This window comes from Oryctolagus cuniculus, chromosome 9 (genome assembly GCF_964237555.1).
Source record: "Oryctolagus cuniculus chromosome 9, mOryCun1.1, whole genome shotgun sequence".
In the NCBI taxonomy this organism is placed as follows: Eukaryota; Metazoa; Chordata; class Mammalia; order Lagomorpha; family Leporidae; genus Oryctolagus; species Oryctolagus cuniculus.
In genome coordinates this window covers 134,143,194-134,169,764 of record NC_091440.1, presented here as the reverse complement: position 1 = coordinate 134,169,764, position 26,571 = coordinate 134,143,194, and the positions used below count along the sequence as shown (strand labels likewise).

At 52.6% G+C, this 26,571-nt stretch overlaps 1 long non-coding RNA gene across 5 annotated transcripts in view; it reads right to left on the bottom strand.

Moving 5' to 3' along the window:
• Positions 1-752: 752 nt before the first annotated feature.
• LOC103348944 (uncharacterized) overlaps positions 753-26,571 on the bottom strand; it is a 60,456-nt gene continuing 34,637 nt past the window's right edge. For 4 of the 5 annotated variants that reach the window (XR_011379087.1, XR_011379090.1, XR_011379086.1 and 1 more), the window contains 2 exons: positions 25,047-25,481; positions 753-1,674 (listed from right to left, as the gene is read on the bottom strand). This is a non-coding gene — a long non-coding RNA (uncharacterized lncRNA). The remainder of the gene's footprint in view (positions 1,675-25,046; positions 25,482-26,571) is intronic. The other variant, XR_011379089.1, reaches the window with a different exon arrangement.

Here is a 26,571-nt window from a genome sequence, read left to right as displayed (position 1 = left end):
CCTGGTGCATGTTGTCTCTCTCCTCCTTTATAGTCCTCTTCCACCAATCCCAACTCTGCTGCCCACATGCTGAGCACGCTGCTCTCCTCCAATCAGGAAAAGGATCAGCTCCTGCCACTTGTTATTCAAATTGGCGAAGCAGCTGTGTAGAAGTTGTTTGCTGTCTCTCAGTGCCATATTGTGGGAGATCAGATGCATAGAATTAGTCCTAGTTCCAGTAATTTAGTCTAGTCTCAGTTGCTCCCCACAGTAATTTACTAAGTGGTTTCTGGTTGCAACCTGAAAATAATGACGCGACTTCCCAGGGTGCTCATCCTGTTATCCCAGGAGCCGTCCCCCACCATCTAAGGCTCAGCACATGTTTTCTCATTCCAGAGCTAGCGGGGGCAACAGTGGGAGCTGACGGAAGGGAAGACTCCTGTCCACCTTAGTTCCTGCATAAGAGTTACTGTCCATCATCAGCCCCAAGTCCCTCCCCCATGTCTCAGGATAATCCTCAACGCTGCACAAATCACAAATAAGAGGTCGCAGGGGTGGCATTTGGCCCTGGCTGTCTAGAAGCTGCAGCCCATATCAGAGTGCCTGGGCTCAAGTCCTGGCCCTGCTCTTGATGCCTGGGAGGCAGCAATAGTGGCTCAAGGACTTGGGTCCCTGCCCTGCCTGTGGGAGATGCGGACTGAGCTCCTGGCTCCTAGCTGTGGGCTCCCATCTACTGCAGGCATTTGGGGAGTGGGCCAACAATTGGCAGTGCTCAGGCAGAGTAAGACAGTGAGAGAGAGACAGAGAGAAAGGTCTTCCTTCCGTTGGTTCACCCCCCAAATGGCTGCTGCGTGCTGCACCGATCTGAAGCCAGGAGCTAGGTGCTTCCTCCTGGTCTCCCATGCGGGTGCAGAGCCCAAGCACTTGGGCAATCCTCCACTGCACTCCCGGACCACAGCAGAGAGCTAGACTGGAAGAGGAGCAACCAGGACAGAATCCGGCACCCCAACCAGGACTAGAACCCAGGGTGCCAGCACCACAGGCGGAGGATTAGCCAAGTGAGCTTTGGCGCCAGCCAAGACAAGACTCTTTCCTAGACTGTCTACCTCCAGAGCTATGAAGGGCTCCCTGTTCCCTTTGAACAGATGTAATTCTCAGCGCAAGGCCCTGAGCTGGGTTATTCTGCAAATCCAAAGCTTGTCAGGGAGGCCGGCTCCACTGAGAGGCTGGTTCTGGGAGCTGCATGGGAGGGGACAGGGCTGAATCTGGCCTGCAATCGCCAGAGAATCCGGGCTGCAAGGAAGGTGGACCCAGCCGTCTGTCTGCCCACAGAGATAGAAAGACCCTCCCAGCGGGGACAGGCTGGCCAGTGAGGGTCAGGCTCAAATAAGAAGCCACAGAACAGCACCGTGGCAGGGGCAGAGCCCTGCCAGAGTCTCCCAGACCATCCTGGAGGCCAGACCCAGCTTCAGTCACGGGGAATGCAAAATAAATCTGAGCACACCATCAACGCACCCGCAGGTGCGAAGGCTGTGCACGGTGCTCCATGCCAGGCAGGTCCTGTCAGACCTCTCACTAAGTCGCTGGGCGCTTCAGCAGTGAGCTCTTACCCTTAGCGTCTTTCTCAGAAGTGGGAGAGCCATGTATTCCTCTCTCTGTATATATTTGCGTTCTCGTGGAGGAAGTGAACTTAACCTGCGGAGAGATGAGCTTGTTAGAATTCATGGCAATTCTCAAGCCATTTTATTTATTGCTTTCCTCTGTGGCCCTGCCCACCTCCCACCTCCATCAGTGTGCAGGTGCGCCTGGGCCTCACCCAGCGACAAAGGGATGTCTCAGTGCCTGCCTGGGGTCAGCTCTGTATCCAACATGACCTGAAGGTTCAAAGACCCACCGGATTAAACAAGTACTGGGATTTCTACATGTAAGATCCAACCTGCACACACGTTCCTGAACTGCAAAGGTGTGAAATAAGGCCGAAGAGAGAAGAGGGACCCACACTCACAGGGACAGCTGCCCGTTGAGGGGTCTGACCAGGTGTGCTCTGAAATGGGCCGCCTTCCTGGGCCCAGTGCAACCAGTGAAGAGGAGGGAAGGGCTTTCCCGACGACTCCGACGATCCATGTGTTTAAAATAATAGGGCATGGGAAAGGCACTGTGGCCTAGTGGGCAAAGTGGCTGCCTGTGACGCCGGCACCCCACATCGTGTCCCAGCTGCTCCACTTCTGACCCAGCTCCCTGATAATGGCCTGGGGAAAGCAACAGAAGATGGCCCAAGTGCTTGGGCCCCAGCTACCCACATGGGAGACCTGGAAGAAAGTCCTGACTCCAGGCTTCAGCCTGATCCAGCCCTGGTCATTGCAGCTCTCTGGGGAGTGAACCAGCAGATGAGAGATCTCTGTCTCTGCCTCTCCCTCTCTCCCTATAACTCTGATTTCAGATGAAAAAAATGGATATTTTCTAAAATAGTTTAAAAATTTGTAATAAATAGAAGACTATTGCCATAGTTTGCTGTTCTTTTTTGTAAGAGTTTAGAATAAGATAAAAATATTCTTATAGGGGTATAAAATATTACATATGTGATTCTACTGACATATTTATGTTTCTTTGATTATTTTTCAGTGAAATACTTTCACTAAAGGTAAAATACATTAGATGAGCTACTCTACTTATTTACCCTACATACTGAAGTATTTTCATCAAATTCAATCGTGCCTTTATTCCCTCCCCACCCCCACTGGGGTTAGAGACCCTGTAGAGGAGAAGCTGTGACCAGGAAGGAAATGTCCATAGTATTTATTTGCAGGTACAATGTTTTGGTCTTTTATAGCAATTTTTAAAATTTTTTTAAAGATTTTATTTTATTTATTTGAAAGAGTTACAGAGAGAGGTAGACACACAGAGAGAGGTCTTCCATCCGCTAGTTCATTCCCCAGATGGCCACAATAGCCAGAGCTGTGCCAATCCGAAGCCAGGAGCCAGGAGCTTCTTCCAGGTCTCCTTCATGAGTTCAGGGGCCCAAGGACTTGGGCCATCTTCTACAGCTTTCCCAGGCCAAGCAGAGAGCTGGATCAGAAGTGGAGCAGCAAGGTCTCAAACCGGCGCCCATATGGGATGCCGGCGCTTCAGGCCAGGGCTTTAACCCGCTGTGCCACAGTGCCGGCCCCTTTATAGCAATTTTTAAAACCAGATACTGAGTTATTGACAACCCATAAATCCGCCTGTCAGGAACTCTGAAGGACATTAAGAATTTGCACTGATGATTCTCAGGACAAGCTGCTTAGAAACGAAATGTGACCTATTATTTTTGAGTGTTAGTGAACATTTTCTGTAGCCTTGAAAAGCAGGTATTTAAGACAGCTGCTTGCACTCCCTTGCTTGCTGCTGTTGCTATCCAGGCGAGAAGACACTGCATCACAACCAAGACAGTAAACCCTAATCCCATCGGTCAAACAGAAAGAAAGCTAGGAGCTCAGTCTAAGAAGGTGCTGCAGAGAAAAAGAAAAAAACGCCTTTGCAAACTGTCGACAGTGCTCGCGGCTGCCAACCTCACCGGGACGGAGCAAGCCAGCTCCCAGCACCCAGCAGACCTGTCCCCAGGTTCCCTATACCCCGCCGAGTGTGGCTGTCTGGGGCAAGCGCTGGCACCAGCCTCGCGAGGGGCTCTGTTGCAGGAGAAAGAAAACATTGTCCGGGTGGGAGCACCACCCCAGGAGGAGCGAGGGGGCCCGGCACCTGGAAGCAATTACGTGCATGGCCGAGATTATCCATCATGCTCTGCTCGCCATCCCCTTTGTTTTCGCACGCGGAAGCTGCGCTCCGGGCTGGAAAGCTTGCTTCACCACTGTGTTTTCGCTTAGTGCCGCTCCCACGTGATGTTGCTCATGGGTTTGCACAGCTGCTGTGATGGGAGCTGCTCGGAGGCCTGCAAGCCACTCGGAACCTGCCCCCGGCACCACGCAGCAGAGTGTATCCTGGGCCCGTGGCCGGCGTTGTTCAAACACAGCTCACCCCTTGGGTCCTAACATTGTCCTTACCCGATTAGTCGCGACTGCTGGGGCACCTCTGACACTGTCTCACGACTCAAATCCTGTTCCCCACTGCCCGGCTTCCAGCTGAGCCTCGGGCCGCGGGGCAGGGGCACAGAACCCAGGAGGAGGATGGGCTCTCAGTCGAGCTCCGGGGCTGCGAAGGCTACATGAGGCTTCACGTCCAACCTCAAAGACACTCAGGGAGGTGAACAGTGTCTGTATGACGATTAAAAACCCAGCAAGGGCTGACGCTGCGGCTCACTTGGCTAGTCCTCCACCTGCGGTGCCAGCACCCCGGATTCTGTCCCAGTTGCCCCTCTTCCAGTGCAGCTCTCTGCTGTGGTCCGGGAAGGCAGTGGAGGATGGCCCAAGTGCTTGGGCCCTGCACCCGCATGGGAGACCAGGAGGAAGCACCTGGCTCCTGGCTTGGATCGGCGCAGTGCGCTGGCTGTAGAGGCCATTTAGGGGGTGAACCAACAGAAGGAAGACCTCTCTCTCTCTCTCTCTCTCTCTAACTCTGCTTGTCAAAAAAATAAAAATAATAAAAAAAATAAACCAGCAAGGCCGAGTTGGGCTGTTTCCTCAAGAGAACCCAAAGGCTGTGGCAGGGCCTTCATGAATGTGGCACTGACCACTGATCACTCCCACGTGAGCGCTGCATGAATGCCACTATCGGGAAGCCTGGCTTATGAAGAAAAAGACTCCTCTCCGCCCAGCCTGGCGTGAAAGCATCATGAAGGTTCTCTGAAGCCTGCTAGCATTGGTATAAGAAATCTTACACCACAGGATGTGTGCAATCCCCAGGCTGGAGGGGTGAATCTGAACTTCTGAATGACTGGAAGCTATCTAAGGTTCCCGTGGTGTGGGCAAACGCGCATGAAAGCACAGAGTTGAAACCACCTTTGTTCCTCGGGATCTAACACTGGAAAGTTGTCAAAACAGACAGACATGGGGCCGGCGCTGTGGCACAGCAGGTAGAACCGCTGCCCTCGGTGCCAGCATCCCATGTGGGCGCCAGTTCCAGTCCCAGCTTCTCCACTTCTCATCCAGCTCCCTGCTATGGGCTGGGAAGAGCAGTGGGAAATGGCCCAAGTGTTTGGGCTGCTATAACCATGAGGGAGACATGGATGAAGCTCCTAGATTCTGACTTCAGGTTGGCCCAGTCCTGGCTGTTGTGGCCATCTGGGCAGTGGACCAGTGGTTAGAAGATCTCTCCCTCTCCCTCTCCCTCTCCCTCTCCCTCTCTCTGCAATTCTGGTTTTCAAATAAGTAAAGCTTTTAATATAAAATAAAACAGCCAGGATGTGGAGAACAGGGCAGGGCGGCAGCGGGGAGCCCAGGTTTCAGCTGTGGAGCCGTGGGCAGCAGGAAGCCAGCACTGCCTGGCACTTGTCACCGCAGGGGAGTGGCTCCGAGGGAAGCAGAGTGAGGCCCCTGGAGCCGACTCCAGGCCCTCTGCCACACAGCCAACTGTCTCCAAATGGCTGGTCCTGGCCGTGGGCACCGGGGCCAGTGTCGGTGCCTTCCTATCCAGCGTCTGCAGAGGATGACTGCTCCCGGCATCTGTGCTCTGAGTGGGCCGCCTCCCAACACATTTACCCAACTTCATAAAAACCAGCCTCCTCTTACGACACCGTCCAGCTTCAAAGGAGACTGCTATAGGAAAGGGATCCATGTTTGTACACCAACACTTTTTAAGATGAAAATTTTACATCCTAATGTGTCTTTTAAGGTTGATTTATTTGAAAGAACAACAGAGAGAGAGGGAGAGACACAGATTCTTCCACCCACTGGCTCACTCCTCAGATGGCCACAATAGCCAGGGCTGGGCCAGGCCAAAGCCAGGAGCCAAGAACAACATCTGGGTCTCCCACCAGGGTGCAGGGGCCCAAGCACGTGGGTCAAATTCCACTGCCTTCCCAGGCCATTAGCAGGGAGCTGGCTGGGAAGTGGAGCAGCCTGGAACTGGTGCCCTGACATGGGAAGCCAGTGTAACAAGAGGCGGCTTAACCTGCCACACCACAACAGCAGCCCCTACAAACGAACGTTAACTCTGGAAACTGGAAGAGGGCAAGCACCTGCACCATCGTCCCAACAAGCTGAGAGACTGGATGCAATGCAACACCTTGTCCATGTAACGGTCCGTGCTCCTCAACCCTTCCCGCCCACAGGTGACCGGCAGCCCCTCACAGCCTCTTCCTGCACCTTCGCCAGCCCACGGCGCCCTCCACACCACACTCTGCCAATCTCACGTGCCCTGGTTGTGCTGGGAGTGCCAGGGAGCGTTCACGGTGGGATCAGGGCTTCCCTCCCATTCCCACGGCTGCCTGAAAGTCAGATAAATGGTTCCATCAGTTCCATTTTTTTGATGCAGGAGCCCTAGCCTGTGGACTGACCTCTGAACTGAAGGCTACTTCTGAACATTGCTACCCTAGGATTCCGAAGCTTGTGTACTTCCATGGTTAGCATGACAGACAGGTCTGGTGCGGGAGATCAAATCCAGCGCTGAGACACTGCTTTAATTAGCGGCATAGTGACCACTGGCAGCAGCGTGGGCCACAGCCCAGCTCTGGCTCCCACGGGAATCTCTCCCCGGGTGCCGAGTGACCTGGTGTCATGAAGAACAGGTTCTCAGCCCACTCATTTCTTCTGTCATCTGGGGAAGCGGTCCCCAGTCTGCAGTAGTCCCCGCCTCAGGATCCTGACTGCACAGACACGTGGTGATGACCGTCCCCAGCTGGTGCCCCTGGGCTGAGACCGCAGCACCCACCCACCTGCCCACAGCAGGCTGGGGCTAGCCACACACGCAGCCTCGCTAGCCACACACCCTCCCTCCCAGTCCTGACATTCGAGATGTTCTGGGGGCCAGGCCTTTACAGTTTCCAAAATTATCCAGATAATTCTGACAGGCACCATCCATTGGGAGTCAAGGATACAGAGATTTAATCAGAAATATTTCCTAGCGAGAGCGAGCGTAATAAAGTGGAAACTCGACGATGCCCTCCTTCCCGTGGCTGAGCAATGAGAACCGGGAGGAGCAACCGCATAGAAGCCCCTTTGTTCTTCACCCCAGGGTGTTCCTAAACTGGACCTCAGACAACAGCGTGACCAGCTTCGGTACAAGTTTAGAATGCTCTAGCGCAGGGGGTCCACAACCTCTCTCTGGGGTCTAGCTCGGGGTGCAGCCCTCTTCACTTCCCCCTGCTGTGGGCTGAGCCCCTCTCCCCTCCCATCAGCAGAGACAGCACACGGTGGTAGTGCAAGCATCAGGGACAACTGAAAATCATCTTGCGCCCTTACGGCTGTGATCAACACAGCTCCTAGATCCCCTTCACGCCGTCTGTGGCAGGATCAGAATGGCAGGCCAATTTATCAACTAAAAGCACTGGTGTGCACAGCCTCAAGGCCAGGGTGTTGTTTACACCCCCTTGAAAACTGTCATCAGTGCGTAGGGAGGTGAGGACATCGCCGATTCCTTGAAGGAACTGTCAGCAGGTGCACACAGATGTGAAAGACGGAGGCTTTCACAAAGTCTTGGGGAAGGAGGCTTCAGCTGTCCACGCACGTCACTTCTCCACAGCCGGGCCTGGAGCAGGGCGAGTCATGGGCCACATGCAGCCCTCAGCACACGGAACACCATACTCCAGGACATTTCCAGAAACACATTCCTTAGCTGTGAAGTATCGGAATGGCAGCGATGTCGCCTGCGCCACAGTGACCCGCGGTGCCAGCCCTCAGATAAGCCTGGGTCCCAGCAGCCCCGAGCCGAGCCCTCCGACCCCCGCTTTCTGAAGCCCACTGTTTGGCCTCGTACGCTGAGTCTAGATCGTGTTTCTCTTAGATATCATGCTGCCGTGGTAAAAACCTGCAGGCTGGCTGCAGTCTCAAACCTCACACAAGGCTTGGGAGTCATTGATGTAGGAAAAAAGAGTAGACTTGCCTTTTGTGTACGGAGACATCGTGGCAATCTTGCAGGTTGGTTTTTATGGGCAATTGACCAAAAGCTCCTTCCAGCCAACCTGCTGCAATATTTAAATGGCCTGATTAAAAAGTTGTCTCAGTCGTCAGGGTCAGTGTTAGAAAGAACCAGGTGTGGGTCACCCACAAGGCATGAATAAAATCGTCTGGCCTTTGTTAGGCTGGTTTGGGAAGATGCTTTAAAAGCAGCAGATAGAAAATGACTTCAAACACTTTCAAAGTGCTGGATAGCTGCAATGTTCAATTAGTACTAACTTCTGTAGGTTTATTTCTTTTTCTTTTTTTTTTTTTTTTTTTTTTTTTTTTTTTTTTTTTTTTTTTTTACAGGCAGAGTGGATAGTGAGAGAGAGAGACAGAGAGAAAGGTCTTCCTTTTGCCGTTGGTTCACCCTCCAATGGCCGCCACAGCTGGTGCGCTGCGGCCGGCGCACCGCGCTGATCCGAAGCCAGGAGCCAGGTGCTTCTCCTGGTCTCCCATGGGGTGCAGGGCCCAAGCACTTGGGCCATCCTCCACTGCACTCCCGGGCCACAGCAGAGAGCTGGCCTGGAAGAGGGGCAACCAGAACAGAATCCGGCGCCCTGACCGGGACTAGAACCCGGTGTGCCGGCGCCACAAGGCGGAGGATTAGCCTAGTGAGCTGCGGCGCCGGCCACGTTTATTTCTATAAGCAGTATGTTACACATAAAAGGAAGTCAATTTATGTCAGTAATGTAACATATCATTAAAGTTAGGTTGATTTTTTTCTCACTACAATGCTCTTTTGTGTTGTAGGGATTTTAACTGTGGCAAAAGAAGATAAACCATCCATGGGAAAGAATGGGAAGCAAGTGAAAAGTAAGATGTGGGGGCCAGCACTGTGGCGTAGCGGGTGAGGGCACTGGCTGCAGTGCTGGCATCCCATATGGGAACTGGATTGAGTCCCAGCTGCTCCAGCCTGCGAAAGCAGTGGAAGACGGCCCACATGCTTGGGCCCTTGCACCCATATGGGAGACGTGGAAGAAGCTCCTGATTCTTGGTGGCTTCAGTTTGGTGCAGCTCTAGCCATTGTGGCCATTTGGGGAGGAAACCAGAAGATGGTAAACCTTTCTCTCTGGCTCTGCCTCTGCCTCTCTGTGACTCTTTCAAATAAATAAATAAATAAATCTTTTTTAAAAAAGTGATATATTACATCTTGAAAGATTTAAACCCACCCATCAAGCCATAAGCAATTTAAGATTATCCTTGAAATGCACACTCTATGCGAATGGCTGTATGAAAACCATGCCTTCTTTTCTATCACTCGACTAACACAGCTTAAATCTATGCTAACAGCAAACAAATTCAGACTCCCCCAACAAATGGTGGTTTCTGTGACAACAAAACCACAGAACAAAACAAAAAGAGAACGCACTGAATTACTCTAACATCTTAAACCTAGGTTTCTCTGGTCTGGTCCTGATTTCCTGGGTGTGCAGAATACAGCTGCACTGAATGCTGCCGGAAGTCATGGAAGACAACGGCTTTGGGTGCTGGGAGCAGTGTGTTCCCAGCTGGTCCTGCCACCCTTGCTCACGCCCGACTGGAGCCTGCAGTGTCGAGACAGCGGAGTGCTGGCTCAGGGTTGGTTTCGGGTCCATTTGTTCTCACACAGAAGTGGGCCTCCCGTGACATCTCAGGCAGGTTCCGGTTTGGAGGGTGAGCGACCAGCCACCAGGCCTAACAGGGGTTCAAGTCCAGCCTGGGAGGGGCCACCTGCCTACAGACAGCTTCGCCTCCCTCCCTAGAGAAATACAGCTTCGCAGCAACTCACGTCACCCAGCTGAAGAGACAAAATACAAAGGAGACACCTAGGAGATCGGATCATTTCTAAAGGAGAACATAAGAAAAGCAGGAATTCTCTCTCTCTGTCTCTGTCTCTGTAACTCTGCCTTCAGATAAATAACTAAATTTTAAACGTGGTGGGGGAGGGCCGGCGCCGTGGCTCAACAGGCTAATCCTCCGCCTTGCGGTGCCAGCACACCGGGTTCTAGTCCCAGTTGGGGCACCGGATTCTGTCCCAGTTGCCCCTCTTCCAGGCCAGCTCTCTGCTATGGCCCGGGAGTGCAGTGGAGGATGCCCCAAGTACTTGGGCCCTGCACCCCATGGGAGACCAGGAAAAAGCACCTGGCTCCTGGCTCCGGATCAGCGCAATGCGCCGGCCGCAGAGCACCGGCCGTGGTGGCCATTGTAGGGTGAACCAACGGCAAAAGGAAGACCTTTCTCTCTGTCTCTCTCTCTCTCACACTCTGCCTGTCAAAAATAAAATAAATAAATAAATAAATAGTAAAGCCGCTGCCTGCAGTGCCGGCATCCCATATGGGCACCGGTTCTAGTCCTGGCTGCTCCACTTCTGATCCAGCTCTCTGCTATGGCCTGGGAAAGCAGTGGAAGATGACCCAAGTGCTTGGGCCCCTGCACCCACATGGGAGACCTGGAAAAAGCTCCTGGCTCCTGGCTTGGGATCTGCACAGCCCCAGCCATTGCGGCCATCTGGGGGGTGAACCAGCAAATGGAAGACCTCTCTATCTCTCTGCCTCTCTGTAACTCTGCCTTCAAATAAATAAGTCTTAAAAGAAAGAAAGAAAGAGAGCGAGAGAGCGAGAGAGAGGGAGAGAAGGAGGGAGGGAGGGAGAGAGAGAGAGAGAGGGAGGGATCGCAGGCATCAGAACTTGTCTCAGGGCAGATGTTCGGGTACAGGTTAACACCCCATCTGGGACACCCACATTCCGTACTGGAGTGCCTGGGCTCTGCTTCTCATTCCAGTTTCCTGCTAATATGCACCCTGGAAGGCAGTAAAGATGAATCAAATGGTGGGTCCCTGCCACCCACATGAAATCCTAGCCCTGCACTGAAATCTACCTGAGCCAGCCCCAGCCCCAGCTACTGTCAGCATTTGGGGAGTGAACCAGCAAACAGAAGGTCTTTCCCTTCCCCCTGCTTTCAAAGAAAATACCTATTTTTAAAATTGTTTCACTTTCCCCGCCCCCAGGTCTGCCCCGATGAGCCAGGCATGGAGCAGACAGCCCACCTTGCAGACCCCCGGCTCCAGGGACCTTCTCTGCAGAGCCCTACGAGCGGCTGCTCCTGCCGAGGGCTCGCTCCAGTCAGTCTGCGTCCGCGGCACGCTCGCTCTGTTCCCGTGCTGGTCCAGGCAGATCTGGCCGGCACAGTCGGGTGCAGAGATGGGGGACGGGCAAGTTCAATGCCTAGGATTCTCAGGCCAAGGACTGAGGGAGCTGAACTTGGGCTCAAGGTCGATGGCCTTAGCTGAATTCTGCGACATGGCAAGCCCGCTTTTTACAGTCACATAAGCTCTGTTCAGGGGTCTTAGTGCTTCTGGTTCTGCCACAGCTGCTGGCACCTTTGTCTTAAACCCAAGGCATCCGACACAGGGGCCAACCTACTCGGGTCCTGCTGCCCCTTGTGCCACAGCTAACAGCAGACGCCATTGCTAAACAGCCTGGTGCGACTGGACCACCTGTTACACCACCTGCCACACCGCGGCCGCTCCTGCAGACCTGGGAGATGCTGTGGTACACGCGGAGCTCATTTCCAGGCGAAGACCACCGCGCTTGCTATGGGCAGGGATGGTTGTCTTCTTTGCCCACTGCCGTCTTCTCTGCTGGGTGAAACACCACGTGGCAGGCATGCGTGTGCCCTGTCTGGGAGACTGCCGGGATCGTCTGCCCCTTCTCCAGATCCCAGGCCTTCCACGGCTCTCTCCCAGTTACATGGCTGTGGCGCTGTGTGTTTGCGTCTCTCTCTGGGGTGCTCAGACAGGAACCCTTGCTGGAGGCCCTGCTGACAGCGGCTCCTCGGCCAGTCACTCAACACCCTGCACAGCCGGGGCCAGCGAAGCAGCGAGACCTGTGGACAGCCACCGGGAAAGCTGAGACAGCACCGAAACTGGTGGAGCCCTGGCCCACGGTTTCATTCCTGTTCGCAAATAGTTTTTATAGGAATGAACCGACATTTCCCCCACCCCAGGTACAAAGGGCTATTTTCTTTGCCCTCTCTAGAAGCCGGGGGTGGGGGAGAAGGCCCAGGGACAGTGCCGCGGTGCCCAGGGCAGACTCGCTGACCTTCTGGCCTTCTGCAGTTTAACCATCTCCTGATGTCTTTGAACAGCCATTTGCTTGTTGGAAAAGCCCTTCTCGACACTGATAGCATCTAAACAAGGCTCTACCTTAATTGGAAAAAGTCTCCCATAAATATTTATGCGGCAGTGATTAGGCCATTTACCGAACTCAACTGCCCATTATGGGTTAAAACAGGGAGCATTGTGCCGGGCTGCCTAAAGCCTGACATGGTTTATTGGAGGGGACCAGAGCTGTAATTTCGTTAATCAAGCCTCTGACCCCAGGCCCCTGGAGTAGCTGGTAATTGTGAGGGAGAAACAACCCAAGACCACATGGACTGGAGTCAGTATTCTGGGCTGTAAATTCTGATGATCCAATTTAAAAGAAAAAAAAAAGAAAAAGAGCTAACAATGTAGAAATGAAAGTCCCATGTGTTTGAACATTGCGCAATGGTAAAGTGAGAGACCTAGATAAATGGATGGATGGATGGATGCGTAGATGGATGACAGACTGGTGATGGATGACCGACTGATGATAGATATATAACCTTTTTTAAGATTAATTTTTTGAGAGGCAGAGTTACAGAAAAAGAAAAGGAGAGACATAGAGAGAGGTCTTCCTTCTGCTGGTTCACTCCTCAAATGGCTTCAATGACTGGAGCTGGGCCGATCCTAAGCCAGAAGCCAGGAGCTTCTTCCAGGTCTCTCACATGGATGCAGGTGCCCAAGCACTTGGGCCATCTTCCACTGCTTTCCCAGGCCATAAGCAGAGAGCTGATCAGAAGAGGAGCAGCTGGGACTTGAACCAGCACCCACAGGGGATGCTGGCACCACAGGCAGAGGCTTAACCTACTAGGCCACAGAAGCAGCCCCACAGCAGTGCAGAAGAACCAAGCTTCCTGCAGGCCCCACTGCCGGCTGGTCACCCACCCCGCGGCTGAGCGCCCACATCACAGTTCCAAAGCTCAGTCACCCAGCCCTCACGTGGCCTTTACGTGACTTTTTGCTTTTAGAAGTAGATCAGACTTGGGGTGCGAACAGGGGTCAGGAAAGGCTTCTGTATTAGAATCTGCTCACAAGGCTCGACTGAAGCACACACTCCACAACCGGAGTAAAAGGTGGAAATCCAGTCTCTCTTCTCACATTTGAGGCTGCATCATCTCCGCCTTTAGGGTCATGTTTCCCTGGAGGTAGACAGTGAGTGTGAGCTCATGTTTATACCACATATGGGCACACACGGGTACACACACTTGTGTGTGTTTCTGCCAATAAATCGCTAAGAACTTTTTTTTTTTTTTTGACAGGCAGAGTGGACAGTGAGAGAGAGAGAGACAGAGAGAAAGGTCTTCCTTTGCCGTTGGTTCACCCTCCAATGGCCACCGCAGCCGGCGCACCACGCTGATCCGATGGCAGGAGCCAGGTGCTTCTCCTGGTCTCCCATGGGGTGCAGGGCCCAAGCACTTGGGCCATCCTCCACTGCACTCCCTGGCCACAGCAGAGAGCTGGCCTGGAAGAGGGGCAACCGGGACAGAATCCGGCGCCCCAACCGGGACTAGAACCCGGGGTGCCGGCGCCACAGGCAGAGGATTAGCCTAGTGAGCCACAGCGCCAACCTTCTCTTACTTCTCAGGGACATACCCCTTCTCCACCGGCCTCTCGACCCCCCAGCTGCAACCTCAGACCCCCACTCCCTATTTCATGTCGTGATTATAAACCCAAGAACTTCTTTCCTTCTTTCAACCCTCGACTACCACTACTCAAATACTCATTTCCAGATTGTGATCCTAGAGATTCTAAAGTTAGATGCTAAAATGACTTATTAACCCATGAATCTCCTCTCCTCTCTGTTTAAACCTGTGCATCATGTCTTCCTCAACCCCTACAGAGCTCAGCAACACCAGTGTCTTCCAGTGACTTCCTCCATCCTATTTTCCACTGGCAAGCATGGGCAAACCCTGTGTGGATGTGAGAAAAATACATCACAAAACCAGCTTCCGCCCGAGGCAACAGTGAGAGCCCACGGTGCGAACCCATGGTGCTGAGGTCTCCTGGACTCAGTTTTTACCCTTGGTGGGTCGATCAAGCAGCTTGGTTTTCCAACCAGTGGGGATTGCAGGCGATGAAATTCACAGGCACCAATAGCTTTGGGTCCAAGCCTGTGAGTGACATTCGTAAAGTCTGCTTGGAGACCTTGCTTAGACGTGTAGGCTGGGCAGGTCGTTGCAGAGGGCTTTCTATACAACAAAGAGAGTGCTAGCACAATGCTTCTGGCCCCCCGGATGCTACCCAACGGTTGCCGCTAAGTAAGAGTTACGTATCCCCCCCCCCCAAAGAAGCTCTGGCCACCAAACAAAGGGTTAATTTATTCTACACCAAACAGATGACCTCACCTTTAATTCAGAACATCCCTTTGAAGAAGCTTACACTGAGAATCTAATTTTTCCTGTTAAATTATTCATTCCTTAGTCTGCTTGGGTGTCATTATCTCTGTCAGAGTGATGGATATTACAGAAACAGTCATTAGGTTGCCAACTACACAGATTTTTTTTAAAGGTAAAATTATGGCAAAACAACACAAACAATAGATGTGATTGTGCAGTCTCTCTGGAGCCGGGGATGCATGGGTGTCGTGTTAAAGGATGGAAATGTCTCTAAGAAAGGAAAACAAAGCAGGGAAGAGCCCTCGCCCGCGGTGGCCTGGGAAGGGAGCCTGCAGATTCCAGCGTTCTTCAGTGGCTTTGACCACAGTGCTCCTGAGCCACACAGGGCCCTTGCACTCCTAGTCGGAAAACTAAAATGTAGGCCACTTTTTTTTTTTTAAGTGTATGCTTTTTTAAAAATCTAACTGGACAACCAAATCAGAGCCAGCCCAGAAAAACTCAGTGGCCACCAGAAGTTGAGGCCATTGTATTTGTGCGGCGGTAGAAGCTCACTTCGTGTGCACTGCCCACACGCTCGGCGCTGTCCCAGTGTGTGATCCACAGAGGCCCCTCAACAACCACTTTGACCTTTTTTATGTACAGAAAACTGAGACACAGAGAAGTCAGCCCCGTCACCCAAGGTTGCACAGCTTGTCAGTGACACAGCCATACAGGTCCACTCTCCACACTGGGCATCCAGACACCATGACCTAGCGGCACAGGGTGCTGCCATGCGTAAAAGTCACAAGATTCTTGGGCAGGCAACTGGCCTAGTGATTGGTAGGCTGCTGAGATGTCCTTGTCCTGGCTCGAGTTCCTGACACCAGCTTCCTGCTAATGGAGACTCCGGGAGGCAGCAGTGAGGCTCAGCTAATTAGCTCCCTGCCACTGTTAGGGGCGGCCAAACTGAGTTCCCAGCTACTAACTCGGATCTGGCCCAGCCCTGGTCACTGCAGGCGTTTGGAGGAGTGAAGCAGCAGATGGAAAATCTTGTCTGTCGGTCACTCTCTCTCTGTCTCTCTGCCTTTCAATTAAATTAAAAAAAAAAAAAAAACACACATAGTGGGGGCCAGCACTGTGCTGTAGTGGGTAAAGTCAATGCCTGCAGTGCCGGCATCCCATATGGGTACTGGTTCGAGACCCAGCTGCTCCATTTCCAATTCAGCTCTCTGCTATGGCCTGCGAAAGCAGTAGAAGATGGCCCAAGTCCTTGGGCCCCTGCACTCATGTAGGAGATCCGGAAGAAGCTCCTGGCGTCTGGCTTCAGATGGGTAGAGCTCCAGCCATTGCAGCCAATTGAGGAGTGAACCAGCAGATGGAGGACGCCCCCCCCCCACCCGCTTCTTCGCTTCTCTTCTCTGTGTAACTCTTTCAAATAAATAAATAAATCTTTAAAAATAAAATTAATAAAACACACACAGGGTAAAATAGATAAGGACATGCATGTCCCATGAGAAAGGGCCCTCCTGAGCCAGGAAAGCAGGAACATCACTGAGACAGAGAGCTGGTGCTGTGGGCATCTGCACGAGTAACTGCAGAAAACCTCCTGCTCCGTCAGCTTCCCAGCCGCCTTCCCACCACTGCCCAGCCCTGCTCTCTGTCTTGCCAGGTCCCCACAACCTGCCACTCTTTGTCCAAATGATACCTAAGCTCCAGGCCTCACTGCTGCTTTGAGGTTTTCACTTCTTCATGTGAAGCCCCGCCATGCCACTTAAAAATACTCGGACTGGGGCCAGTGCTATGGTGCAGTGGGTTAAGCCACCACCTGCAACACCACCATCCCATACAAGTACCAGTCCAGGTCCTGGCTACTACACTTCCAGTCCAGCTCTCTGCCATGGCCTGGGAAAGCAGTGGAAGAGGGCCTGAGTGCTTGGACCCCTGCACCCACATAAGAGACCCAGATGGAGTTCCTGGGTCCTGGCTTCTAACTTCAGCCTGGCCCAGCCACAGGCATTGAGAACATTTGGGGAGTAAACCAGAAGATGGAATCTCTCTCTCCCTCTCTCTCTCTCTCTCTCTCTCTCTTTAAAATAAATAAATTAGGAATAATTCATTTAAGAACATGTGTGCTGTTTGCCTCCTGTTAGTCTGTGCTTTGCCAGCAAATTGTTAGACCTCCCCTGAGCCAGCATCTCCTCACCTCCTCCGTCCCCTCATCCCGCTGGCCTTGCTCTCAGGTCCTTGTCCTTGTCAGCCTTGTCAGCCCAGTGAACTAACCCCTCCTACTCTGCCAGATGCTGTTCCTCACAACCTTACACCATACCCTACACGGCACAGACCGTGACCCTCGGTCCTGGTGAGCTCTACCACCTGCTTCTTGCTTTAGGTCCCAGATGGTGAGCTCCCAGCAGACAACAGCTGACTGCTCAGGCTCCCACACGGAGGCCAGCTCTGGCCCCCACCTTGCCACTCCTCCTCCACAGTGCTTCGGCTTCACTTTGTTCCAGGCCTTCCACCAGCATCTGAGCACGTCATCTGCGTCAGGCCCTACTCTCACACCTGTTACAGAAGGAGAAGTCAGAACTCTGAACCATGTGCTACGGCTGCATCACACAGGTAACGGGCTCAGGATTCACCCCGAGGCCCCGTGCCAGGGCCGCAGCGTGACACACCCGCACAGGGCAGGCTCGCCTCCTGTGGCTGATGGCCTACCCCAGTGCAAGCCGAATGCTCGTCTGGGGCAAAACCAAGGAAACGGCCTGAGTTCACTGGCTACTGGGTGAGAAACAGGGCCGGGCACGCGGACGTCGCAGACCACGTTCCATAGGAGAGGTGGGGGGTTCAGGGGCGACTTCCTTTAGGTGCGATGTCCACTCCGTGTGCTGATGTGAGCATTGCACGCTGTGTTGTGTGCAGCCACGATTTCAGCGTCTCTGCCCCTGGCTGCCTTGGACCAGACCTGGCACCACGTGTCCCAGACAAAGCCAGCTCTGGTGTCCTGTTCCCTCAGGGGACGATGTTGCCAGAACCAAACTGGTGGACCAGGTCTCCCAAAACAAGCCCGCTGTCTCCAATTCCTTCTCCTTGCACCCCTCTCCCGGTACTGCTCCGCACGCCTCCCACTGCCCACTGCCTGGCCCTCCCTCTCCCCTTCCTCTTCACCTGCACCACTCCCTTAGGCTACCAGCAGCTCGAGACCCTGCCCTCCACTGAGAGGCTGGCTGTGCTTGAACACAAGGCCCAAAGACTGTAATTCCATCAGGCGGCCGGTGTAGAGACCCTGACTCCCCTCGCTGTGGGAGCGCATCTTTACTGCCTCAGTTTCCCATCTAGGAGATATAAACAGCAGGAACACACAAACAGAGACATTGGGGGGATTCACTGTATACACACCCTTAATAAACTCAGTAGCCTACGCCCGGTTTGGCTCTGGTCCCCCACTCACTTCTCCAAAGATGTGCAGACCGTGGGGGTCTACACTTCGGCACACTGCTCGCTCTCCCTGTGCTGTGCGGACGACATCACGCTCCTCTAAGGGGTGACCCCCTCTCCCTGCAGCGGCTGACAGCCCAGCCCTGGTCCAGCCAGCACCACTAAGGCTGTCTTCGTTTCCCACGAGTCAGCATGTCCAATTCAGGGCTCACCTCGCCCCAAACAATCTTCCATTTTCCTTCCTTGCCTTTTGGTTAGTCTGGCATCCTAGTCCATGGCGCAAAGACCCCACGGTTCCTGTGGTTTGGTGAGGGACATGTGGACTGTCTAGTCTGGATGGTCAGGTCACAGACGGGGCTGCTGAGAATATTCTTACACGTTGGTCCTGCTGCACAGGTGTGGGTTTCCACACTGGGTAACACCAAGCCACGGTACAATGGGATCAGTGACACCAGCAGTGGATGGAAATTCTTCCTGCTCCACATCCTTACTAAGTGCGGGCTTTAACACTTCACTTCTCGTCCTGTCTTGCATTTCCCTGAGGACGACAGCTGCAGCAACTGTCCATGTGTCTGTTCCCCCACGCTTTCGTGGTCATCCTTTGCAAACGCCTCTGCGCCAGGTGCCACTTGAATGCTTCAAAGCGCTGAATTCTGTTTCCTAACTGGAAGGTTCCTCTTCGAGCTAAAAAAAATCAGCCCATATTCATTTGCTACGATCAGTGATGCATTTTTATTTATTTCTACATTCTTCACTTGTGCTTTCTAAATCTTCTGCTTTTTGTTAGCTTCTTTTCATGTTCCCTCATGCACATTTTCTACTATTTATTCTCATTGTTGCTTCTGCCCCACAACTACTTTGGAACCCTAAATTCCTCCTTTATTAATTTAATCACGAACATAGACATTTTAGCATATGTATTTAATGAAGTCCAAAGCTAGGAAAATACATAGTACATTACTATGTTATTTTGATTAGATCAGTGTTTTACCCACAAAATTAGACACTGCTGCTGTTTAAACAAATTGTTCTTGCTCATCTAGCCTTCTTGCAAGTTTAGGGTGTGTAATTGATCAAATTCCAACAATGCTGTTTGAGAAATCTTTGTTAGTTTCAAGCTTGAAAGATAACTTTGCTAGACACACAACACTAGGTTCACTTATTTTCTCTACAATCTGAAAATAATTTCCTCTGTTCTTTCAGTTTACACTGTTGTCTCGGAGAAGTTAACTACTATTTAACTATTACTACTATTCTGAATGAACAATTTGACTATTATTCTTCCAGAGATAACAAACACCCATTTTTTCTCTCTGGCTATGGGGATAAGGCAGAAGTCTTCAGTGTCTTGATGGAGATTAGTTTTTATCTAACTTCCACCTTGGGGCTTCCTGGCCCGCAGGCTTCCAAGGGCTCCAGGAATTTCATGTTCTTGTATCATTTTTAGATAATTTTCAGGCCTTATCACTTCACCAGTCTCTCCCTGCATTACTTCTGCTTTTCCACTAAGTCCAACCAGACGCTTGATCCACGGTCTCACTGCATCTTTCGGGACTCTTCATTGCTCTTTCATGATTCTGTCTCTTGATGTATTCTGGATTTCCTCAGGCACCTTCCTGCTCACTCATTCTCTCTATGGCTTTTCCAATTTGCTGTTTATACTATTCAGTGTATTTTTTATGCAATTATTATGTTTTTTTATCTCGACAATTCCTGTTTGAGTCTTTTCAAATTTATTTTTTTCAAATCTCTTATGCCATACACATACTTCAAATATTCTTTTTTATTTCTCTAAATACATTAACTATATTAAAGCTATTATTACGATAACTAATATCCTTACAGACCTGACGCTACTATTTCTATTTTGCAAATTTGTTTGGCTGTTTTCTCTTTCTTTGGTTTTGTCCTTTGCTGATTTGTACTCATTGTTACTTCTTTGTATTTTAGGATTTTCTTATCAAAAGTACGTGTGTAATAAACTTCCCCTTTGGGAAGTTTTGAGACCTGGGTTAAAGGTACATCACACATGGGGTCACTTTACAATAAACTCTCAGATGCAGTGTCTCAAATACAAGAGTAGTGTGAATTAGGAGCTCAAGCCCCTGAAATAACCAACTCAGGAGAAGGTTGGCTCCCTTCCACTCAGCAAGTCCGGTGTTTCTCCAAGCACAAAACGTGAAGCACCTACACTTCCTGCTTCGTCTCTCACCTAAGGTCCCCGGCAGCGTGCTCTGAGATTCTGCTTTCTGGCCCAAATTTCACAACAAAACCCAGCAGAGGACGACTTTAGGGGACTTGTACATTTTCCTTAGTTTTTTAGCCTCTTGGGACTTCCCTGACTTTCAACTTCAGCAATGCATTTTAAAAACACACATTAAATATGCTTAAACAGTTCACTGAACATTTTTAGGTAAGGGAGGGAATTCTTGAAGAGCACTTGTTCACAGTTATTGTAAGGAGCCCATTATGGAGTTCATCAAGCAGCCTGGGCTGTATCTCTGTGTGCTGCATCCCACCACAGCACGTAGAGTTCCCACAGGAGAGGAAACGTTTCTCTGAGTTTCCCTTGCCCAGTTGCAGGACAAAGCCCAGCCTGCAGCAGCCACGGCGCGGTGACCTTGCTCTCCTGCCTCCCGGGGCTTCTGCAGAGAGCAAGTGTGTGGTGGGCACTGAGCACACCACTCGCACTCGCCTCCCCAGGACACCTGGGCTGCCTTTGCATTCTCAGAGCTTGGTGTGCAGAGCATACGTCAGTGCCCATTCAGAGGGGTCTCAGTGTCCATCTGTGGGACTGGCCAATCCGGTGACGACTGTGCTGACTCCGTGGCCTGGGGGAAGCCCGTCAACTCTGAGACACAGGGCACTAAGAGTGGGGCCTGAGAGACAGTCCCTGGGGTCACCTTCCCTGAGACCTGTTGCTTCAGGGGCTGGAGATGAGGGAAGGATGGAAAAATCCAGACTTTCTCAACAGAAAGCAGAACCATTGTCTTCTGGCCGTCGACTCCGACAAGTCGCTCCGACAAGGGAGAGCGGAGCCTCCTGCTTGTACTCACTTTGAAGAGAGCAGATGTGAAATATTTCAGCATCTTTAGTCCCCGAAGCTCTTTAAACGAGCGGCGTGGATTGGCAAAGGTGAAATACCACGTAAGTGTCTCTCTTTTAAAACCACTTATAACGTGACTGTGAAATTTTATGTTTATTTATTATTTGAAAGGCAGAAAGTGTGAGAGAGACAGAGAGATCTCCTATTTGGGGGTTCATTTCCCAAATATTTGCAACAATTGGGGCTGGGCCAGGCCGAAGCTGAGAGCGGGGAACTCAATCTGAATCTCTCACGTGTGTGGCAGGGACCCAGCTACTTGAACCTCTGTGTAAACACATTAGCAGGGGTGGAGGCGGAACGTGAAGCCAAACACTCCGATACGAAATATGATCTTACCCTCGGCACCAAACGCCTGCGAATGATTGCTTATAAAACCCCACCAACAGGCACTCTAATCTGAAGCCGCCATTGTTTTCTGGAAAACGCACCGAAGTGAAACAATGAACACTGGGAAGTCTGCAGGTTCTGCCAGCTCCCCTCCGACACAGTGGAGGACATCGCAGGCCACAGAGCCATGGGCACACAGCTCCGGAGGCCCTGGTGAGCTCACGTGGGAGGTCCTGACGAGGGTGGGCCCGCCTCTGCCTGCACACCCTCTTTGTGCACATGGGCTTCAGCAAGCACCTGCAGACAGGCGGCTCCCGGGGGTCCAGGCAAGCCCTCCTGCACCTGCTGGCTCTCCACTTTGCCTCCCCGACCTGTGATCCCCTCAGCTCTCTCCCACAGCCTCACTTAACTTTCCCCCTCTGCTCTAGAATTCTCGACCTTACACAGAAGTCTCCGTCTTTTCTCTATCTACCGGGGAGAGTGAGAAAATGCTGCAAGCTCTTGGGAGGAAACCATACTACATAATTTCAAAAGTGGGCCGCCTGGGCACTTTTTCCATGAAACCCTTACCCACTGCCCTAAAACGCACAAATGCACCCTAAAATCCTCTGTTCTATGAAGCCCCAAAACAGGAGGTTACAAGAGCTTGGCTTCCAACGTCAGCTCCGACATCACCTCTTCCAGGAAAATTTCCTGACCTCCCCAGTCAAAGTCTGTCACCTGCTCTTTGATTACTGTTGGAAACACTTCTTACAAGTCAGACACAGTGCCAAGGCCTCACAAGCAGATCATGTTTCCATTCACTTATTCCCCCATTAAGTATCAAGTAGTTAAAGTGCACCCTGTGTGCCAAGCTTTGTTCTGAAATGAATCCACGGTGATGAGCCGAAAAAGATCTAACCTCACCCTCGCCGAGCTACAGTACAGGCAGCAGGATGCACGTTACACTAACGCAGCCCAAATCACTGGGCAGCTAGGAAAGAACGCAGCAAAGTGCATGAAGGCGATGCACACCCTGGGGTCAGACAGGGATGCTTCTGCAAGACAAGGGACCAGCATGTGCTAAGGCCCTGGGGCAGGGAGAACATGGAGCACTCCAGGCTGGGAGTGGGGAGTAAGGGAGAGATGAGACCAATGACAGAGGCAAGGCTAGAATGTGGCAGGGCACTAAGGAGTTTCTACTGTATCTTTTTTTTTTTTTTTTTGACAGGCAGAGTGGACAGTGAGAGAGAGAGACAGAGAGAAAGGTCTTCCTTTTGCCATTGGTTCACCCTCCAATGGCCGCCGCGGCCGGTGTGCTGCGGCCGGTGCACCGCGCTGATCCGAAGCCAGGAGCCAGGTGCTTCTCCTGGTCTCCCATGCGGGTGCAGGGCCCAAGTACTTGGGCCATCCTCCACTGCACTCCCGGGCCACAGCAGAGGGCTGGCCTGGAAGAGGGGCAACCGGGACAGAATCCGGCGCCCCAACCGGGACTAGAACCCGGTGTGCCAGCGCCGCAAGGCAGAGGATTAGCCTAGTGAGCCGCGGCGCCAGCCTCTACTGTATCTTAAGTGATTTCATTACTAGCATAGCTCATTAAGTCCCCAAAACACTTTTTGGATTGAACACGACTACTATCTCCATCTACCCAAAGAACGCTGAGGGTCTGGGAGACAAAGAAATTTGCCCAACAGCCCAGCTTGCAAGGGTTCAGGCAGACCAGACCCCAGACTTCAACAATCCAAGTGAAAACTACCCTTTGAAAATGACAGTAGGGGCTGGCATCGTGGCGTAGCGGGTTTAGCCGCTGCCTGCAATGCTGGCATCATGTACGGGGGCCGCTTCCTGTTGCAGCTGCTCCACTTCCGATCCCACTCCCTGATGATGCGCTTGGGAAAGCAGCAGCAGATGGCCCAAGTGTGTGGGCCCTGCACCCACACGGCAGACCCGAATGAGGCTGCTGGCTTCAGCCATCCTGGCCATTTGGGAAGTTAACCAGCAGATGGAAGATCTCTTTCTGTAATTCTCTGTAACTCTGCATGTTAAATAAACAAATCTTGAAGAAAACACAAAAAGATAGTACATGGCTCCCCTGCATCCAGAGGACACGGTGGAAGCCGCTGTTTCAACACAGACATTGCACCACTTCCCTCCATTGTAACTGCTCGTCTGCCTTTATCCTCTGATAGATGGACAGGCGCCCGAGTGGGAATCAGACCACAGCTGCCACGGGTCTTCAACACGGGAGGGCCACACTCAGCCTGCAGGAATGGGCACTCGGAGCACAAAGCCGGAAAGACTTTAACTGAAACCCTGGAACTCTCAGACCTGCTCTTTGTAAAAACTGCGTCTGGGCCGGCGCCATGGCTCACTAGGCTAATCCTCCACCTAGCGGCGCCGGCACACCGGGTTCTAGTCCCGGTCGGGGCGCCGGATTCTGTCCCGGTTGCCCCTCTTCCAGGCCAGCTCTCTGCTGTGGCCAGGGAGTGCAGTGGAGGATGGCCCAGGTGCTTGGGCCCTGCACCCCATGGGAGACCAGGAAAAGCACCTGGCTCCTGGCTCCTGCCATCGGATCAGCGCGGTGTGCCGGCCGCAGCGCGCCGGCCACGGCGGCCATTGGAGGGTGAACCAATGGCAAAAGGAAGACCTTTCTCTCTGCCTCTCTCTCTCACTGTCCACTCTGCCTGTCAAAAAAAAAAAAAAAAAAAAACCTGCGTCTGCCTAGCAGTTAGGTTCCACACCGGAGCCTGCGGGGTCCACCAGCGCCTGATTGCAGCTTCCCACTGATGTGCACCCTGGGAGACAGCAGGTGAGGGGTCAGGACTGAAGCCCCTGCCACTCACATGGGGGACCCTGGGGCACCCGAATTGGGTTTCCAGCTTCCAGCTTCAGCCTGGCCCAGTGGATGGACGCTCTCTTGATCATCGGTCCTCCCTCCCCTCTCAAAGAAAAAAACAACATTTTATGAAAGGAGGAAGTCAGGGAGAACGTCTACACGAGGATAGGCTTATCAGCCGCTTTGTTGTGGGTATCAGTATTAAGGTACAGTTTAATCTGCTCTTTGTGTCTGCTTCCAGGATGAGGACTTCAGGATTTCCCCCACCCTCCTGAGCAGCAGACCGAGGAAGGTACTATGAGCTCAGGTTTTAACTCATGGTTACCGGTCTTCCTTCAGGTACTGTCTCACCCCTGAAAGGAGTCTGCCCGTCATGGGTTATAAACCAAATGCTAGAAAATAAAGATTCAACTCCAGAAAGGCCCTGCGGTGTCATGGGAGACTCCAGCCTCCACGGCCCTCCGCTTGTCCCCGCGGTGGCTGCTCAGGGGCATTGTAAGCATCCCGAGCCCAGGAGGCAGTGAGGGTGGAAAGCCTGCACCACGTCATCGAATGTCCCGAAACAGCAGCACTGCGTTCCCGCTCACTCTCACGTCAACTTGCAGCAATGCAGTTTTAGGCTACTTTGTATTTCCCCTCAAATCCTAACCACTCTTTCAGGGCCCCAAACTGAACCCAAACCTCTGTCCCTCTCACCCACCCCAGGGTCCCCATCGCTGTCCCACCAGTGAGGAAGCCAGACCATCTCTTTGCAGATTCCGGCCTCCCCTGTGGGGACTCAGGCCAAGGCCACAGCACCTCTGCAGCAGCTCCCCAGAGTCCTCAGCTGAGTCCCCCCCACCCCGAGCCTCCAGACCTTGTCGCTGCTCTGCCTCCCTTTCCCCCATAGCACCCCCTCCCTGGGCAAGCAGGTCCACACCTGCGCTGCACACACACTGCCAGCTGCTTTGCCTCTGCACAACCTCTGCTCGCGCTACCCCATCACGCAACAAACCATCTTGGCTGGATCGTTGTCTTTCGCTGCATCCAGGCCCCAAGTCCCAGCCACGTGAAAGCCGTACGTGTATCCCTGACCTCTGCAGGTCCTCCTTCCCATGCTGCATGTGTGTAGACACATACGGTGTGTCTGCACAGCGACTCCTGCGTACATCAGAGGGAGCTGCACTCCTCCATGCGACCTTGATTAAGACGTGGCACAGACGGGCAGCTCCACGTGGAGGCAGGACATTTCCTTCAGGACAGATGCTGGGACCCGCAGGAGAGCGTGCTTCATCCCGCTGCCCCTCCTCTGTGTCCCTTCCTGCTCCACCCAACCACCGAAGCACAGATGCTGTGACCAGGAGCAGGCCATCTCCTGCAAAGAGCAGAAAGGGAGAGAGCTTGAGCCCTGGGGACTTTGTCAGAAAACCCCAAAGCCCACCCCAGGTCCACCAATGTCGCCAAGGCTTAAACGAAATTCCTACCTGGTGTATGTGTGCAACATGCCCAACATGCTATGCGTGTGTGCATATCCATTCACATGCACGCTCACGTTTATTACTGGTGGTCTATACACCTTGCATACATTATAAAGGCCCATAAGAAATCAGTATAAAGCAGCTATCACCGGACGATGCAGAGCAAGCCGTCTGCCGGCAGGAACCTTTAAACTTCTTGCTGTGGGGAGCAATCCGGACTGGACTAAGTTACTGGAATTAAGACTTATTCTATGCATCTGCTCTCCCACAATATGGCGCTGGGAGAGGAGTAAACAACTTCTACACAGCTGCCTCTCACCAACTTGACAAGCTGCAGAAGCTGCTCCTGATTGGAGGAGAGCGGCGTGCTCGGCGTGTGGGCAGCCGAGTTGGGATTGGCAGAGGAGGACTATAAAGGAGGAGAGAGACGGCATGCACCGGGAACATCTATGGGGAACATCTAAGGGAACCCGTGCAGCCCCCGAGAGAGCCGGCCGGCGGTGTGCCGCTCCCCTGCGGAAGTGGGGAAAGCGGCCAGGGGGAACTGCCCTTCCACGGAGGTGGAAGGGACAGTAGCCAACCCGGGAAGAACCAGCAGCAAACCCGGGGAGGGCCGAGCAGACGAAAGAACAGCGCAGGGTCCTGTGTCGTTCCTCCACGAAGAGGGGGAGCGACACTTGCCACATGGGAGGAGACGGAATCTTGGGCAGGGAATGTGCACGCCTGAACACACAGCTCGCAAGGGGCAGAGTCAAGCTTTGGGCTCAAGTCCATTGTTTCCAGAACTCTGGGTCTTCAAGACAAGGTTCACCACCACATCCAACACAGTGTGGAATCGCGAGGAAAATAAGCCAGGGCAGTTGTGCTGGGTGACAAGAGAAGGGAACGCAAGCAAAGAGTGAGGGCTCCTGTGCAAAGTTCCAGCTCTGCCCCTTGCTGGCTTGGCCCTGGCTCAAGCCCTCCCTGCTCCCCAGGGCCTCTTTCTCT